Source organism: Ranitomeya variabilis, chromosome 3 (genome assembly GCF_051348905.1).
Source record: "Ranitomeya variabilis isolate aRanVar5 chromosome 3, aRanVar5.hap1, whole genome shotgun sequence".
NCBI lineage: Eukaryota > Metazoa > Chordata > Amphibia > Anura > Dendrobatidae > Ranitomeya > Ranitomeya variabilis.
Window position 1 is genome coordinate 431,035,592 of NC_135234.1, and position 18,536 is coordinate 431,054,127.

Genomic DNA, 18,536 nt, shown 5'->3' on the forward strand with positions numbered 1-18,536 from the left:
ACTAGACTCTCCCCATCCCTTCCCCTCATCAAACACATGACCCACGCTCATCATACACGACCACTATCCTAACCAAAGTGCTCAAAATACTTTAGTAGCAACACAAGTATTTTCCCCCACTTTTTAACAAATGTTACCAATTTTTTCTGATTTTATACAAATTTGCTTTTGTTACCAATCACAAATCCAATGTGCTATGTTCGTGCCAAATTTATGTTTGGAAATTATTTTTTGAACATATTTGCTCATCCCTAATCAGAAGCCTCATCATACTAATAGGATTAGATGATGGATAATTCTGCCAGTGTTTCTCATATAATTTTGAAGGGAAGTGAGGATAATGTACTTTTCATCTGCTGCAGTAAGTTTCCTTGGTTGACTACTGCGTCTATAGTTCTAAATGTTGCTAGATTATTGGTGCTTCTTCAAAAGACATTTAACTGCACATATTGAAATCTCAATTTGCTTTGGGATGTTTCACTGTCAGAAACCTTGCTGATGAAGTGTAACTCCTTGTGTCTTGTTGCTGTGCTCACTATTCCAATGGTGTATGATCCATGACATGAAACTGTAATGTACAACCAGGGCTGCCACTACGAATTTCGGGGCCCCATACTGGCAAAATTTTTGGGGCCCCCTTAAGACTCCGCCCAGGCTTCACCTGAGCCTCATCTCCACCCTGGGAACTGTCCACAGTACAACCGCTCTCTCTTGGAAAAACTCCACTTCTGCACCACACTGTTACCAATCACACATTTACAGTTCCCATCACCACATACATAGCCAGCAGCTTTTTTTTAGGCCAAAAGATTTGCCACCATGACAAGATAAACTCTTTTGGCTGGGCTCTACTGTAACTTATTAAACATCTTTTAAAATATCCAATACAATTTAGGCATATTTTTATTTATTTTTCGATTTTTAAAATGACCAATAATATCACATACAAGGGACAAATACCACCACGTCATGACCAGACCACATATTACCACCATATAGTGATCAAATAATACCACATACAAGGAACAAATCTGCCACACCATGACCAGACTGCGTATTACCACCACATAGTGACCAAATAATACTACATACAAGGAACAGATATGGCTGGAACACGTTTAGATCACATATTACCATCACATAGTGACCAAATAATAGCACATGCAAAGAACAAATACTACTACTCCATGACCAGATCACATATTACCACAACATACTGACTGAAAACTACAACACTGATCATTAATAAGAAAGCACAATACTAATATCACCATAAGTGCCATTATACACAGGAGATCTGTACTTCAAATACAGTGTCTGTTTACAGGTAATACAGTGATTACCGGTGACATTAAAAACAGGAGCTCTGTATATATTCTATAATGTACAGGTAATACAGTGATCACCAGTGACATTATATACAGGAGCTCTGTATATAGTGTCAGTGCACAGGTAATACAGTGATCACTAGTGACATTATACACAGGAGCTCTGTATATAGTGTATAGTGTACAGGTAATACAGTGATCACCAGTGACATTAAACACATAAGCTCTGTCTATATTGTATACAGTGTATAGTGTCAGTGTGAATGTAACGCATTGACTCACCAGTGATGTCCCTAGTTGAAGTCCTTCATCTTCGCTTTTCATCTTCATCCAGTGCACACCACCATCACCCCAGCCAGGACTCGTCTCTGCAGAAAACAACACAGTTATCTAGAGCACATTCCCCAATTTTTCCACAACCTCTACACTATGCCAGATGAAGAAAAAAGCAGCCGTGTCACCCTGCACAGTCACAAGACGTCTCCTCTTCCACACTGAAAACAGTATCCTCAAAAATAATATCCTTTAATGAGAACCTACAGTAATAATATACTACATTCTGGACCCCACGTGGCCCCCAATTCAGTCTAATTTCTCTCCATACTTCCCGCATGTTTCTGCATATTGCCCCATAGTCATCCATAATAGTATAATGTACCCCATGGTCATATATTGCAGCATAATGCACCCCTATAATAGTATAATGTACCCCATAGTCATATATCATGTAATGCACCGACATAGCAGTAAAATGCACCCCCAAAGCAGTATAATGCACCCCTATAGTAGTATAACGCACCCCATAGCACTATAATGCACACCATAGCACTATAATGCACCCCCATAGTACAACACACCCCATAGAATAATGCAGCCCCATAGTAGTATAATGCACCCCTTAGTATAATGCACCCTAATAGCAGTATAATGCACCCATAGGAGAATAATGTGAAAAAGCCTCAAGACAAGGAAATGATGCTCAGTAGTGTGTGTGGCCTCCACGGGCCTGTATGATCTCCCTACAACACCTTGGCATGCTCCTCATGAGGCAGCGGATGGTCTCCTGAGGGATCTCCTCCCTGACCTGGACTAAAGCATCCGCTAACTCCTGGACAGTCTGTGGTGCAACGTGACGTTGGTGGATGGTGCGAGACATGATGTCCCAAATGTGTTCAATCGGATTCAGATCTGGGGAATGGGCTGGCCAGTCCATAGCTTCAATGCCTTCATCTTGCAGGAACTGCTGACACACTCCAGCCACATGAAGTCTGGCATTGTCCTGCATTAGGAGGAAACCAGGGCCTACCGCACCAGCATGTGGTCTCACAAGGGGTCTGAGGATCTCATCTCAGTACCTAATGGCAATCAGGCTACCTCTGGAGAGCACATGGAGGGCTGTGCGGCCCTTCAAAGAAATGCCACCCCACACCATTGCTGACCCACTGCCAAACCGGATATGCTGAAGTTTGTTGCAGGCAGCAGATCACTCTCCACAGCATCTCCAGATTCTGCCCCATCTGTCACATGTGCTCAGTGTCAACCTGCTTTCATTTGTGAAGAGCACAGGGCACCAGTGGTGAATTTGACAATCCTGGTGTTCTGTGGCAAATGCCAAGTGGCCTGCATGGTGTTGGGCTGTGAGCACAACCCCTATCTGTGGATGTTGGGCACTCAGACCATCCTCATGGAGTCGCTTTCTAACCATTTGTTCAGACACATGCACATTTATGGCCTGCTGAAGGTCATTTTGCATGGCTCTGGCAGTGCTCCTCTTGTTCCTCCTTGCACAAAGGCTGAGGTACCGGTCCTGCTGCTAGCCCTCCTACAGCCCCCTCCACATCTCCTGGTGTATCGGCCTATCTCCTGGTAGCACTTCCAGCCTCTGGACACTACGCTGACAGACACAGAAAACCTTCTTGCCACAGCTCACATTGATGTGCCATCCTGGATGAGCTGCACTACCTGAGCCACTTGTGTAGGTTGTAGAGTCCATCTCTTGCTACCACGAGTGTGAAAGCACAACCAACATTCAAAAGTGACCAAAAGATCAGCCATAAAGCATTGGTACTAAGATGTGATCTGTGGCCCCGACATGCAGAACCACTCCTTTATTGAGTGTGTCTTGATAATTGGCAATAATTTCCATCTGTTGTCTATTCCATTTGCACAACAGCATGTGAAGTTGATTCTCAAAAAGTGTTGCTACCTAAGTGGACAGTTTGATTTCACAGAAGTTTGATTTACTTGGAGTTATATTCTGTTGTTTAAGTGTTCCCTTTATTTTTTTGAGCAGTGTATAATGCAGCCCCATAGCAGGAAATAGTTCAAGTAATACCAATGAGGTTTCCGGATACGGACACCACAAAAGCAGTCACTGGAATAATGACTAACTATACAGGACTAACGGGACACAGGATATAGGAACAGCAAGTTTAACTGACTAAGGATGGGGACCTGGTAATCCATTCAGTTGCACACACCTAGCACTAAACTATAGTGGTTGCACAGGCATCTCCCTATTGGGGAGGGTGTATTTTATACAAGATGTCTCCCAGCTATTGTTACGGATCTGCAACACAGGACTAAGGTAGAAGGGGGAAAACTGACCCTGCACTATGACTAGGCTGAAACCCTACGATGGAGTGGGCGACCCATTCCTTGTGAATAGATCCACCGATGAACGTAGATTAATCTCAAGCGAAGACCTATAGATAAGGGGAAGGGGTTCCCTAAAAGAACTAAGGACTGGGTACAAAAACGGGTCACCTCCTAATAGAAAGCACAGAGAAGGATGCAGAAACCAATAGAAAACAGAAAATAAGGCTATCAGAACCAGAGGTACCAGACCTGCACAAATAACACACACAGAACACAAAGCAAAGCACCAAGCTAGAGCTCAAGCAGATTAATACTGTTGTCCAGCAAGGACTGGGAGGCAGGTGCTGGTTAATAAAGAATGAAACAAACACCTGACCCAAGACAAACCCAGCACCAGAGGAAAAAGACCAGCAGCCAGAACTCCACAAGAAAATGGCGGATAGTCAAAAACTAAACAGATTCTAACAGTACCTCCCCTTTAACGAGGATCCCCTGGATCCTCTAGGCCGGGCCTTATTCGGAAATTTCCTGTGAAAAGCCTTAATTAACCTTGAAGCTGAGACGTCCACAGCTTTCACCCATGAATTGTCCCCGGGACCGAAACCCTTCCAGGACATAAGATACTGTAACTCTCCTCTATGCCACCTGGAATCAAGAATATGTCAAATCTCAAACTCGCAGTCCTCATCAATTGGAGGAGCAGACGGCATAGCCACCTTATCTGGCATGTGAACCTTCTTCAGCAAAGATACATGAAAAACTGAATTAATTTTCCAGGACGAAGGAATGTCTAATCTCACCGCTGCCGATTTGACAATGTGAACCACTTTGAAAGGTCCTGCAAACTTCGGCCCCAACTTTTTAGAAGGGATCATCAAACGCAGATTCCTAGAGGACAACCAAACCATGTCCCCAACAACTTACCTTGGCTCCCTTCTTCTCTTGTCAAAATATTTCTTAGACCTCCTATTAGCCTGTTTAAGATTATGGTCCAAACCCTTTCCAAATTTCCAGAAAAACTCTCCTCCTCAGGCACCGCCGCCCCAATCCTAAAAAAAGACCGAAAGATGGATTCTTCCCAGTACAACAAAAGAAAGGAGAACACTAAGCCGAAGAAGACGTATGATTTTTGAGAGCAAACTCAGCTAATGGTAGATATTCCGACCTTAGCTGCCCCTGCCACCAGAAACTCCGACCGATCGACTTTCTTGTTTTGGCAATCCCTGGTTGACCCGCTATACAAGACTCATGACATTCTGTAAACAAAGCTCTCCTCAGGGCTTTAGGCACAAATAATTTCCCATACAGAGTGTTAGTTGGTGCCGCATCCTGGGTTTTAAGAATGCTATTTTCCAACTCAGAACCTAATACTGCCACCACCACCCCTCTCTGCAGAATAGATTCTTCCTTTTCAGTATTAACCACTGGGGAGAAAATTCGAGACAAAGCATCAGCTTTAACATTTTTTGTCCCAGGAATATATGTCACAGAGAAATGGAACTGGGCAAAAAACAATGCCCACCTAGCTTGATGGGCATTCAAACATTTAGCAGCATCCAGATAGATCAGGTTCTTATGATCAGTAAAGACTTGTATAGGATGTCTATCGCCCTCCAAAAAATGTTGCCAATGCTCAAACGCAAGTTTAATAGCTAACAATTCATCGTAGTTGAGCTCCACCTCTAAAAATTTCTTAAAAAAGAAAGCACAGGGATGCACCCCATCCTCTCCCCCCTGGGACAGAACAACCCCCACTCCTACTGATGAGGTGTCCACCTCTACCAGAAAGGGCTTAGGGTACTGTCACACAGTGCCATTTTGATCGCTACGACGGTACGATTCGTGACGTTCTAGCGATATCCATACGATATCGCTGTGTCTGACACGCAGCAGCGATCAGGGACCCTGCTGAGAATCGTACGTCGTAGCAGATCGTTTGGAACTTTCTTTCATCGCTTGATCACCCGCTGACATCGCTGGATCGTTGTGTGTGACAGCGATCCAGCGATGTGTTCGCTTGTAACCAGGGTAAACATCGGGTAACTAAGCGCAGGGCCGCGCTTAGTAACCCGATGTTTACCGTGGTTACGAGCGTAAACGTAAAAAAAACAAACAGTACATACTTACATTCCGGTGTCTGTCCTCCGGCGTCTCAGCTTCTCTGCACTGTGAGCGCCGGCCAGCCAGAAAGCGAGCACAGCGGTGACGTCTGACGTCACCGCTGTGCTTTCCGGCCGCTGTGCTTACACAGTGCAGAGAAGCTGAGACGCCGGGGGACAGACACCGGAATGTAAGTATGTACTGTTTGGTTTTTTTACGTTTACGCTGGTAACCAGGGTAAACATCGGGTTACTAAGCGCGGCCCTGCGCTTAGTAACCCGATGTTTACCCTGGTTACCCGGGGACTTCGGCATCGCTCCAGCGCCGTGATTGCAACGTGTGACCGCAGTCTACGATGCTGGAGCGATAATCCTACGACGCTGCGACGGCACGAATCGTGCCGTCGTAGCGATGTAAATGGTACTGTGTGACAGTACCCTAAGTCCTGCTTTTTCCATACTGAGCATGCCCACGGGACGACCTCCCATTGGAGGTCAGGGGTCACATGCTCAGGTACTGTTGCGGCTCCTATTGGACCATCAGGAAGGTCCTGGAGTGCTACTGCTATAAAAGGTTTGAGCGGCCATGCGCTAGTGTAAACTGATTTACTTGTGTGTGTGTAGATGAATGCCTGTTGATGGATCATACGATCGCTGCGACGTCACGGATCGTGCCGTCGTAGCGATCAAAATGGCACTGTGTGACAGTACCCTTAGTCTAATCTGTCTGGATCAAAACAGAAGCAGAGCTAAACCTCTCCATGAGATGCTCAAAAGCCTCAACAGCCTCAGGGGACCATTGGACAGAATTGGAACCTTTCTTAGTAAGATCAGTAAGGGGTTTTGCAATAACAGAAAAATTCTTTATGAATTTTCTATAAAAATTAGCAAACCCCAAAAATCTCTGAATCGACTTCAAGCATTCAGGTCTAGGCCACTCCAATACCACCTGAACTTTCACTGGGTCCATCTCAAACCATCACTGGAAACAAGTATCCCAAAAAACTAATTTTCTGTACCGCAAACTCGCATTTCTCCAGTTTAGCAAAGAGTGTGCTTTCTCTCAGAATCTGCAGAACCTCACGGACTCTCTGCCAATGCGACTCCAGGTCAGGCGAATAGATCAAAATATCATCCAAATAAACAATCACACTCCTACCGATCAATGGCCTCAGGATGTCGTTAATGAAATTTTGAAAGAACGCCGGAGCATTTGTAAGGCCGAAAGGTATAACTACACACTCAAAATTACCTTCCGGGGTATTAAAGTCTGTCTTCCATTCATCGCCTTCTTTAACCCACAGCAAATTATATGCCCCACGGAGATCGATCTTAGAGAACCACTTGGCTCCAACTAATTGGATAAACAAATCCGTAATTAGCGGCAAGGGGTAAGGATTGCGCTCAGTGATCGTATTAATCTCCCTGAAATCCAGACAAGGCCTAAGACCCCCATTTTTTTTACAAAAAAGAACCCCACAGCCACAGGGGACTTAGAGGGTCTTATATGACCTGCAGCAAGACTAGTCTGCAGGTATTCCTTTAAGGCCTCCCTCTCGGGAATCATCAGATTAAATAAACGACTCTTAGTGAGAGTAGCACCTGGGACGAACTCAATAGCGCAATCGTAATCTGTATGAGGTGGTAGAGCTTGTGACTCCACTTCTGAAAATACTTTCCAGAATTCCTGAATGGCTTCAAGTAGCTCATTTTTCACAACAGCAGCAATGTGTACATCACAACATTTCCCATAACACTCCTGACCCCAGGATCTTATCGTACTTGACGACCAGTCCAGTACAGGATTGTGCATTTTTAACCAGGGTATCCCCAGGACAACTGGAAAAGGCAATTTATCAAGTACAAACAAATCTAAAGATTCCTGGTGTTCCATATTCACAGTGAGTGGAAACCCGGTGACCTTTCGAGAAATGCACCCATGCTCTAGAGGAGTGTTATCAATCGCCACTACAGGAAAAGGGCATGTTAAAGGTACAGAATCAATCTTATACTTGTCTAGAAATTGTTGATCAATCAAATTAAGTGCAGAACCACAGTCCACCATCATTTGAAAATCAATTGAATGACCACGACAGGTAGAACTACCAGAAAAAGAAACTCCTGCCAACCGTAAAAATGCAATGCGAAATGGAGGGTCATTCTGATTGACCTTTTATTTTCTCTTTTCCTTGTTTATGCGTCCTTCACATTGCTTAATAAAATGGTCAGCCTTACCACAATAAAGACATAGCCCCTCAGAGAACCTTTTCTGTCATGATTCCCAATGGCAGGGAAACATCAGAACACAAAAATAACGGACGAGCTCTGGGTGATGGAATCTCGAGCTGACCGTGAGCTAAATCTACCACACAACTAATAGTAGCCAGGGAGCATACCTACGACTTCCTAAATGCCACGCGCCAGCCGGAGGACTAACTACGCCTGGTAGAGGAAGGAACAGACCTGGCTTACCTCTAGGGAAATACCCCAAAAGATGATAGCAGCCCCCCACATGTAATAACGGTGAGTTAAGAGGAAAAGACATACACAGTATGAAAGTAGATTTAGCAAAGAGAGGTCCACTTACTAGATAGCAGAAAGATACAAAAGAGGACTTCACGGTCAACTGAAAACCCTTTCAAAAAACCATCCTGAAATTACTTTAAGACTCCTGTGTCAACTCATGACACAGGAGTGGCAATTTCAGCCCGCAAGAGCTTCCAGCTACAGAGAATAAGAAAAACTGCAAACTGGACAAAAGATACAAAACAAAAGGACAAAGTCCACTTAGCTGATCAGCAGACTAGTAGCAGGAACATGCAACCGAAGGCTCTGGTTACAATGATGACCGGCAAGGAAATGACTGGAGAGCAAGGCTAAATAGGAAACTCCCAAACACTGATGGGAGCAGGTGAACTGAGACAGCAAAGCACACACAAGTCACCAGTACCACCAGCAACCACCAGGGGAGCCCAAAAAGCGGATTCACAACAGTACCCCCCCCCTTAAGGAGGGGGCACCGAACCCTCACGAGAACCGCCAGGGCGATCTGGATGAGCCCTATGAAAGGCACGAACCAAATCCGAGGCATGAACATCAGAGGCAGTTACCCAAGAATTATCTTCCTGACCATAGCCCTTCCATTTAACCAGATATTGAAGTCTCCGTCTGGAAATACGGGAATCCAAGATCTTCTCTACAACGTACTCCAATTCACCCTCCACCAGCACAGGAGCAGGAGGTTCAGTAGAAGGAACCACCGGCACCTCATATCTCCGCAACAACGACCGATGGAATACATTATGGATAGCGAAAGATGCCGGGAGGTCCAAACGAAAGGACACAGGGTTAAGTATCTCCAAAATCCTATAAGGACCGATGAACCGAGGCTTAAACTTAGGAGAAGAAACCCTCATAGGGACAAAACGGGAAGACAACCACACCAAGTCCCCAACACGAAGGCGAGGACCAACACGACGACGGCGGTTAGCAAACTGCTGAGTCCTCTCCTGGGACAACTTCAAATTGTCCACCACTTGTCCCCAAATCCGATGCAACCGATCCACCACCGCATCCACTCCCGGACAATCCGAAGATTCCACCTGACCAGATGAAAAACGAGGATGAAACCCTGAATTGCAAAAGAAAGGAGAAACCAAAGTGGCAGAACTAGCCCGATTATTAAGAGCAAATTCTGCCAACGGCAAAAAGGCAACCCAGTCATCCTGATCAGCAGACACAAAACACCTCAAATAAGTCTCCAAGGTTTGATTAGTTCGCTCCGTCTAGCCATTAGTCTGAGGATGGAATGCAGACGAAAAAGACAAATCAATGCCCAACCTGGCACAGAATGCCCGCCAAAATCTAGACACGAACTGAGTTCCCCTGTCAGAAACGATGTTTTCCGGAATACCATGCAAGCGAACCACATTTTGAAAAAATAGAGGGACCAACTCAGATGAGGAAGGCAACTTAGGCAATGGTACCAAATGAACCATTTTAGAAAAACGGTCACACACCACCCAGATGACAGACATCTTCTGAGAAACAGGGAGATCAGAAATAAAGTCCATAGAGATGTGCGTCCAAGGCCTCTTCGGAACAGGCAAGGGCAACAATAACCCACTAGCCCTAGAACAACAAGGCTTGGCCCGAGCACACACATCACAAGACTGCACAAAAACACGCACATCCCGAGACAGGGAAGGCCACCAGAAGGATCTAGCCACCAAATCTCTGGTACCAAAAATTCCAGGATGACCTGCCAGCGAAGAAGAATGAACTTCCGAGATGACTCTACTGGTCCAATCATCAGGAACAAACAGTCTACCAGGCGGACAACGATCAGGTCTATCCGCCTGAAATTCTTGCAAAGCACGTCGCAGATCTGGGGAGACAGCAGACAAAACCACCCCATCCTTAAGGACACCAGCAGGTTCAGAATCCCCAGGAGAGTCAGGCTCAAAACTCCTAGAAAGAGCATCTGCCTTAACATTTTTAGAACCCGGTAAGTATGAAACCACAAAATTAAACCGAGAAAAAAACAACGACCATCGTGCCTGTCTAGGATTCAGGCGCCTGGCAGACTCTAGATAAATCAGATTCTTGTGATCCGTCAAAACTACCACCTGATGTCTGGCACCCTCAAGCCAATGACGCCACTCCTCAAATGCCCACTTCATGGCCAAAAGCTCCCGATTACCAACATCATAGTTTTGCTCGGCGGACGAAAATTTTCGAGAAAAGAACGCACAAGGTCTCATCACTGAGCAGTCGGAACTTTTCTGCGACAAAACCGCCCCCGCTCCGATCTCGGAAGCATCGACCTCAACCTGAAAGGGAAGAGAAACATCAGGCTGGCGCAACACAGGGGCAGACAAAAAGCGGTGCTTAAGCTCCCGAAAGGCCTCCACAGCAGCAGGGGACCAATTGGCAACATCAACACCCTTTTTGGTTAAATCCGTCAGAGGTTTAGCAACGCCAGAAAAACCAGTTATAAATCGACGATAAAAATTAGCAAAGCCCAAGAATTTCTGAAGACTCTTAAGAGAAGTAGGCTGCGTCCAGTCACAAATAGCCCAAACCTTGACAGGGTCCATCTCAATAGAAGAAGGGGAAAAAATGTACCCCAAAAAGGAAATCTTTTGAACCCCAAAAACACACTTTGAACCCTTTACACACAAAGAATTCTCCCGCAAAACCTGAAAAACCCTCCTGACCTGTTGAACATGAGACTCCCAGTCATCAGAAAAAATCAAAATATCATCCAAATACACAATCATAAATTTATCCAAATATTCACGGAAAATATCATGCATTAAGGACTGAAAGACTGAAGGTGCATTAGAAAGGCCGAAAGGCATTACTAAATACTCAAAATGGCCCTCAGGCGTAATAAATGCGGTTTTCCACTCATCCCCCTGCTTAATTCGCACCAAATTATACGCCCCACGAAGATCAATCTTAGAGAACCACTTAGCCCCCCTTATGCGAGCAAACAAATCAGTCAGCAAAGGCAACGGATACTGATATTTGACTGTAATTTTATTCAGGAGTCGATAACACTGGTCAACAGCATTTTTGGTGCCAAAGATATTTCATCGAATTTAGGGTATTTTTGGGGTGCTGATTCTGAATATGTCATCAGTTTTGCCAGATTGGCTCAAGTTTTTGAGATTTTTGGTATCTTATTTATAGCACTTGTTGGTAAATGCGACGCATCATCTCATTAATTTCTTTGGATTAGTACTTGAACTGAGCAGTTCTCAATATAGTTTTGTGTTAATTAGTGTTCTAAAAGTTTGTTCATAGCTTGATTTTTGCACTAACTTTATGTTGTTGTCTGTTTTCCAGTGAAAAGCATGAACTCATCAAGAAGAAGTTGTCTTAACGATCCAGACTCATTCTGTTACATTTGTGGTGAATACACACTGCCAAAACATAGAAAAAACATAACAGACTTCGTAAAAAAAGTGTATTTTGCCTATTTTGGGGTTATGCTTGGGGACCAAGACAAGTTTTGGGCACCACACATAGTGTGCAAAGCATGTATCGAATTATTACGAAAATGGAGCAAAGGACAAAGAAAAAGCTTCAAATTTGGTGTTCCAATGGTGTGGAGAGAGCCAAAAAATCATCATGATGACTGTTATTTATGGTAAACACAGGTACAGGCACATCTTCACAATGAGGGACAGGCCTTCTTGCAGATTCCATGTTACTCCCATTTTCGTTTCTTATGCTTATTGAATCCTTGCACTTGCACTGCACAGAAATAACCGAAGGCTCTGGTTACAATGATGACCGGCAAGGAAATAACTGGAGAGCAAGGCTAAATAGGAAACTCCCAAACACTGATGGGAGCAGGTGAACTGAGACAGCAAAGCACACACAAGTCACCAGTACCACCAGCAACCACCAGGGGAGCCCAAAAAGCGGATTCACAACACTTTTCTGCCTTTCCTGGGAACGAGAGGACATCTCCCCACGTTGCATTGGCTCCCCACAGTCAACGGGGCTCTCCAGAAAATTGAAACCTTCTCCTCATTCTGTCTACCTCTCAATCTTCTATCCACCCGGATAGCTAATTGCATAGCAGCCTCAAGCGTAGCAGGTGCAGGATATGCAATGAGCAAATCTTTAACCCTGTCATTCAAACCTGCTAAAAACTGACTCTTGAGTGCTGGATCATTCCAGCTGACCTCTGCAGACCATCGTCTAAACTGGGTACAATATCTCTCAGCGTCGCCAGAACCCTGTTTCAGCCACCTGTGTTCTGCCTCGGCTGTAGTGACCCGATCAGGATTATCATATAATACCCTCATAGCAAAAAAAAATGCTTCTACTGACATCAAACAAGGGTCATCCGGATGGAATGAAAATGCCCAAACTTGTAGCTCACCTCGCAATAACGCCGTAATTATCCCCATACGCTGTAATTTAGCCCCTGAAGACCGGGGTCTAAGAAAAAAATAAAGTAAACATGCATTTTTAAACGAAAGAAATTCCTGCTGTTTACCAGAAAAACATTCAGGCAAACCCACCTTAGGTTCTTCAGAACGGATTCCAGGGCAATTACTCACGTGCTGTTGTAAGCTGGCAACTTTCAACATTAACCCTTGCAGACGCTGAGCAAGATCTTGAACGCTGTTCATATTGTATACTGTTCATTTATATTAATATACTTCTTTCTGGCTGGACAAACTGTTACGGATTTGCAACACAGGACTAAGGTAGAAGGGGGAAAACTGACCCTGCACTATGACTAGGCTGAAACCCTACGATGGAGTGGGTGACCCATTCCTTGCAAATAGACTCACCGACGATCCTAGGTTAATCTCAAGCGAAGACATATAGACAAGGGGAAGGGGTTCCCTAAAAGAACTAAGGACTGGGTACAAAAACGGGTCACCTCCTAATAGAAAGCACAGAGAAGGCTGCAAGAAACCAATAGAAAACAGATGCTAAGGCTAGCAGATCCAGAGGTACCAGCACTGCACAAATAACACATACAGAACACAAAGCAAAGCACCAAGCTAGAGCTCAAGCAGATTAAGGCCTCTTTCACATTTCCGTCGGTACGGGGCCGTCGCAAACCATCGGCCCAACGTACCGATGGACGTTGTGCAAATAGTGTACAACGTGGGCAGTGGATACAGTTTTCAGACGCATCCACTGCACATTATGAATTCCGGAGAGGAGAGACGGAGTTCCGGCCGCGCATGCGTGGTCGGAAATGGCGGTTCCGATGGATGAAAAAACATTACATGGAACGTTTTTTCGTCACGACAGACCTCAAAAACACGACGCATCCGTTGCACGATGGATGCGACGTGTGGCCATACGTCGCAATGCGTCGCTAATGCAAGTCTATGGAGAAAAAATGCATCCAGCGGGCTACTTTGCGGGATGTGTTTCTTCTCCAAAACGACGCATTGCGACGTTGGCCAAATGACGGAAGTGTGAAAGAGACCTAACACTGTTGTCCAGCAAGGACTGGGAGGGAGGTGCTGGTTAATAAAGAGTGAAACAAACACCTGAACCAAGACAAACCCAGCACCAGAGGAAAAATACCAGCAGCCAGAACTCCACAAGAAAATGGCGGATACTCACAAACTAAACAGATTCTAACAGCTATTGGCTGGATCCACTTACCATGTGCGCGAGATGCCACCTGTTAGATAACTTGCAGTATAACACATTACTTATCACCTCCCATATGTTAGCTGCATTTACCATGTGCGCGTGCTGCCCCTTTAAGAGAATGGGAGCACACACATGCAGGCTCTTGGTGTGCTGCTGACACAGTACAGCATGCACAGAAAACAGGAGGAGAAGGAAGCAGGAGCTTGATGGGGACAAGGCCGTGAATAATCTGGCATCCCTGCATGGTGGGGGAAGGAGACACCATTCAAGGGTGCCTGTAATAGCACTACTATAGTGTTTACCTTGGTGGCTAAAAAGTTCAATTTTGGTCTCATCTGATCACAGCGTCTTCCTCCATGCATTTAGGAAATCTCTCACATGTCTTTTGGAAAACGCAAAACAAACCTTACAACTTTTTTGTGTAAGTAAATGCTTTTTTTCTGCTCACTCTTCCATAAAGGCCACCTCTATGGAGTGTATGGCTTATTGTGGTCGTATGGACAGATACTCCAGTCTCTGCTTGGGGTCTCTGCAGCCTCTTCAGGGTTACCTTTGGTCTCAGTGCTGCCTCTCTGATTAATGCCCTCCTTGTCCTGGCTGAGCGTCACGGGCAAGGGGTACTCGGTACCGGGTCCTGCGGTTCACAGGGGATGTCACGGTGTCTGCGACCTGGTCCGTGGCCCAGTTTGCCCATGTAAAAGGGAAAGGTCTTTAAAGGGATAGAGTTTATGTTCGTGATGCCACCTGTGGTATTCGGTCAGGGTGACCGACGCTGCTTTAAGGGGTCCGCTGGGGTGATGTTATGGCAGCTAGATGGTATACCTTCCCACAGGTGAAGTATGTCCCCAGGGCTTCCCGGTGTATGGATGGTGGTATGATGAGAAGCACAATGAAGAACGAGGACACCAGGTAGCAGTCTCTTTACCTTTACTGAAGACTTCAGCATCCACAGTCCAGAGCACCAGATCACAGGGCAGGCAGAATCTGGCCGATTTGGAGGCAATTCCAGATTTCCCTTATCCTGGTGGAAATCAGTAGCCTTCCTTTGCGCTGTGGAGATGTAGTCCCTTACTGCCTATGGTTTCACATAAGGGTCTCACAGATGAGATGTTTCGCTCTCTCTGTCCACCATATAGGATAGGACAAAACCCCTATGACTGGTGACTTGAGCCTGTTTATAGGGTCTCTTAGATGACCCGGTTCTGTAGGTGTCACCGTGCCTCCTGGGTGTAGGTGCGGACAGGTAACCTACAATTAGCTGTCCTGCCAGTCTCTGAAATAAGGTGTAGAGGTCCTTACTCCCTCTGTGTTTCGGCTACCAGGATGTTGCGCCTCAGAAGGAGACAGCTTGAGCGGGGCTGGTCCCCTTCTGGTATCCTCTCCTTGGCTTCGACTTCCTTCACGTTCACTGCAATACAATTCTGCTTTTCAATGTCTCTTTCTGGAAGCTGAAGCTCTGAGGGCATGCACAGCTCCGTTAACCTTCTGTCCTCCTCAGACTACTGTCTGGAACTCCCTAACAGAACTCCTGTCTGGAGCTCTGTCTGGAGCTCTGTCAGGAACTCACTTCTGTCTGGAACTGACTGACATTCCCTACAGACTACCAGTTATATACATGTGGGGAGTGACCTAATAAATAGGAGCAGAAGCTCCCCCTCGTGGCCTGAAGTGTGAACTGTGTTGCATGTTTGTGATACCTGGATGCAGTTATCCTTCTTTGCCTCCAAATGTAGCATCACTCTCCCCGAGATGAAAGCAATACTACTGCGACGACCAGGACCCTGGGGCACCGCATTTGTATCAACAATTTATTGAAACTTCATTGAATCCATTCTTCCCTCTACACATGAAATGTTCTCCGTGCCATTGGCTGCAACACAACCCCAAAGCACGATTGACCCACCACCATGCTCAATGGTTGTCAAGATGTTCTTTTCCTGAAATTCTGTCTTTTTTTTCTCCACACATACCTTTTGATCATTGTAACCAAAGAGTTTTATTTTAACCTCATCGCTCCATAGGACTTGCTTCCATAATGCATCGGGCTTGTTTAGATGTTCTTTTGCATACTTCTGATGCTGAATTTTAGGCTGAGGATGCAGGAGAGGATTTCTTCTGATGACTCTTCCATGAAGGTCATATTTGTGCAGGTGTCTCTGAACAGGAGAACGATGTACCACAACTCCAGAGTTTGCAAAATCTTTCTGAAGGTCTTTTGCAGTCAAGTGGGGGTTATGGTGTACCGCTCTAGCAATTCTGCGAGCAGCTATCACTGAAATTTTGCGTGGTCTTCCATAGCTTATCTTGACCTCCACTGTTCCTGTTAACTGCCATTTCTTAATAACATATCAAACTGAGAAATGGGCAACTTGAAAACGCCTTGATATCTTCTTATAGCCTTCTCCTGCTTTGAGTGATTCCATCATTTTCGTTGTTGGAGTGCTAGCCAGCAGCTTTGAAGAATCCATGACTGCAGTCTTTTGGTACAAGGTTAGAGGAGGCTGGGTTTTTATAAAGCTGGGAAATTTGCATCACCTGGCTTTTCCTAACCATGATAGCAAACAAGCCATAACCCTATCAAGCTAATTAAGGTTGAAACCTTGATCAAAGTTATTTGAGCACACAAATCTCCAATCTTACATTTTTGCAATCCTTTCTAGGTCTGATCACTTAGATCTCGTGGAAACTTCAGGAATTAAACTGCAGAGATCTTAGCTAGACTTCTCTATAGACAACACTTAGATCTCATGTTGAGAAAAGGATGTTTTATTTTATAGGTGGGCTAGTTGAGTAACTTTTAGTTAATAATAGCTGAATAAGACCAGTTTTCTCATGTGCATGAAAAGCAGACCGATTATTTTGATCAGAGTTTGATCAGAGTGTGGTCTGCTTTTTCAAAAACAAGTTTTTCTAATTTATCTTTTGTAACAATCCATGAAAATTGGACTGCATGGACTGCACGTGGATATCATCCGAATGCACTTATATTTTTTGACTGATCCATAGACTTTCATTGCCAATTTTGATCTGACTGTGGGATGAAAATCGGACATACCTCCACAATTTTACACGGACCACTCAGTCCATTAAAAATAATGGACATTTGAATTGCTCCATAGACTATTACAGATATGAATGCTATCCATGAAAACCACCGATAGCAATTGTACATATAAATCAGACCTCTGAATGAGCACTAAATTTGTACTCAAACACCTTACCTTGTTGATGGCTGCAGGAAAGCAGAATTTTATCAAATTGGTTTTGTGGAAAAAAAAGGGATTCAGCGTTCTCCAACAGAAAATAAAGTTCAAACTCTGGTCAAGATTTGTTAAATAATTAAACAGCATAACATTTGGTGAAATATGTAGCTGTGTTTGGTTTATTTTAAAGATAATTGGTTTGAAAGTTAGAATTTACAGGATTTCTTTGTATGTAGCTAGTTGAAAATGAACTGGTGGAAAAAAGTCCAAATAGCATTTGATTAATTTGAGCATCGTGCTGCCAGAGATGATTGACTCGTCATTCTCAGTCTATTAGCACCTGGAGAGAAGAGTGCAGAATGCTGTACTGTGATAAAAATAAACTTCTGTAAGTGAGGACTGAATTTTCCAAGCTTCCACATAAAATCAGTGGTAATTGCTTTATACTATAAGATGATATTTTAAATACTGTATATTTTATTTTTAAGCATATACTGCATTTGTTCATACTTTCTTATACTAAATAAAAAACATTAACGTTATGCTGATGCTTTTTTTTTACATTCTAAATGTGTACAATATCCATTTACATGGTGCTTAAAAAGTAGTCACCATTCTTAATGTTGTATAGTAATTCTAAGGGCTCCTACTCACTTGCACGAGACTCGGATGAGAGTCTCCTGTTTAGGGCAGAGACAGACTGCCGTATTTCTCATGCAAGAATCGCATCATCTCCTGAACTAAGCTTGACAGCTGCATAGCAATCCATCACACTAAACAACAGATCCAGAATTGAGCGGCACCAGGTAATGTGGATAATCTTCACAGGCTGTGACTATAGAGGACAGATTTTTCCAAAGACTTCTAACACAAAGCTCTATTCTTGCATATACGGGAGGTGCTCTTCATATAACAAGAAAATAGAAATCCACATAATGCAAAGTTTAAACAGATGCGGCACTCACCAGAATGTTGCAGAAATCAGTGTCTTTTATTCGCTTTATGCGGCATTAGACATTTGCGGAGAGGCAGCAGGAGACAGAGAGGGGTGCGAGGAGAAGAAACTGGATGCGGCCGTTTCACGCGGATGCGCTTCTACGGGTCCAGGACCCGTAGAAGCGCATCCGCGTGAAACGGCCGCCGTCCACTTTCTTCTCCCCGCA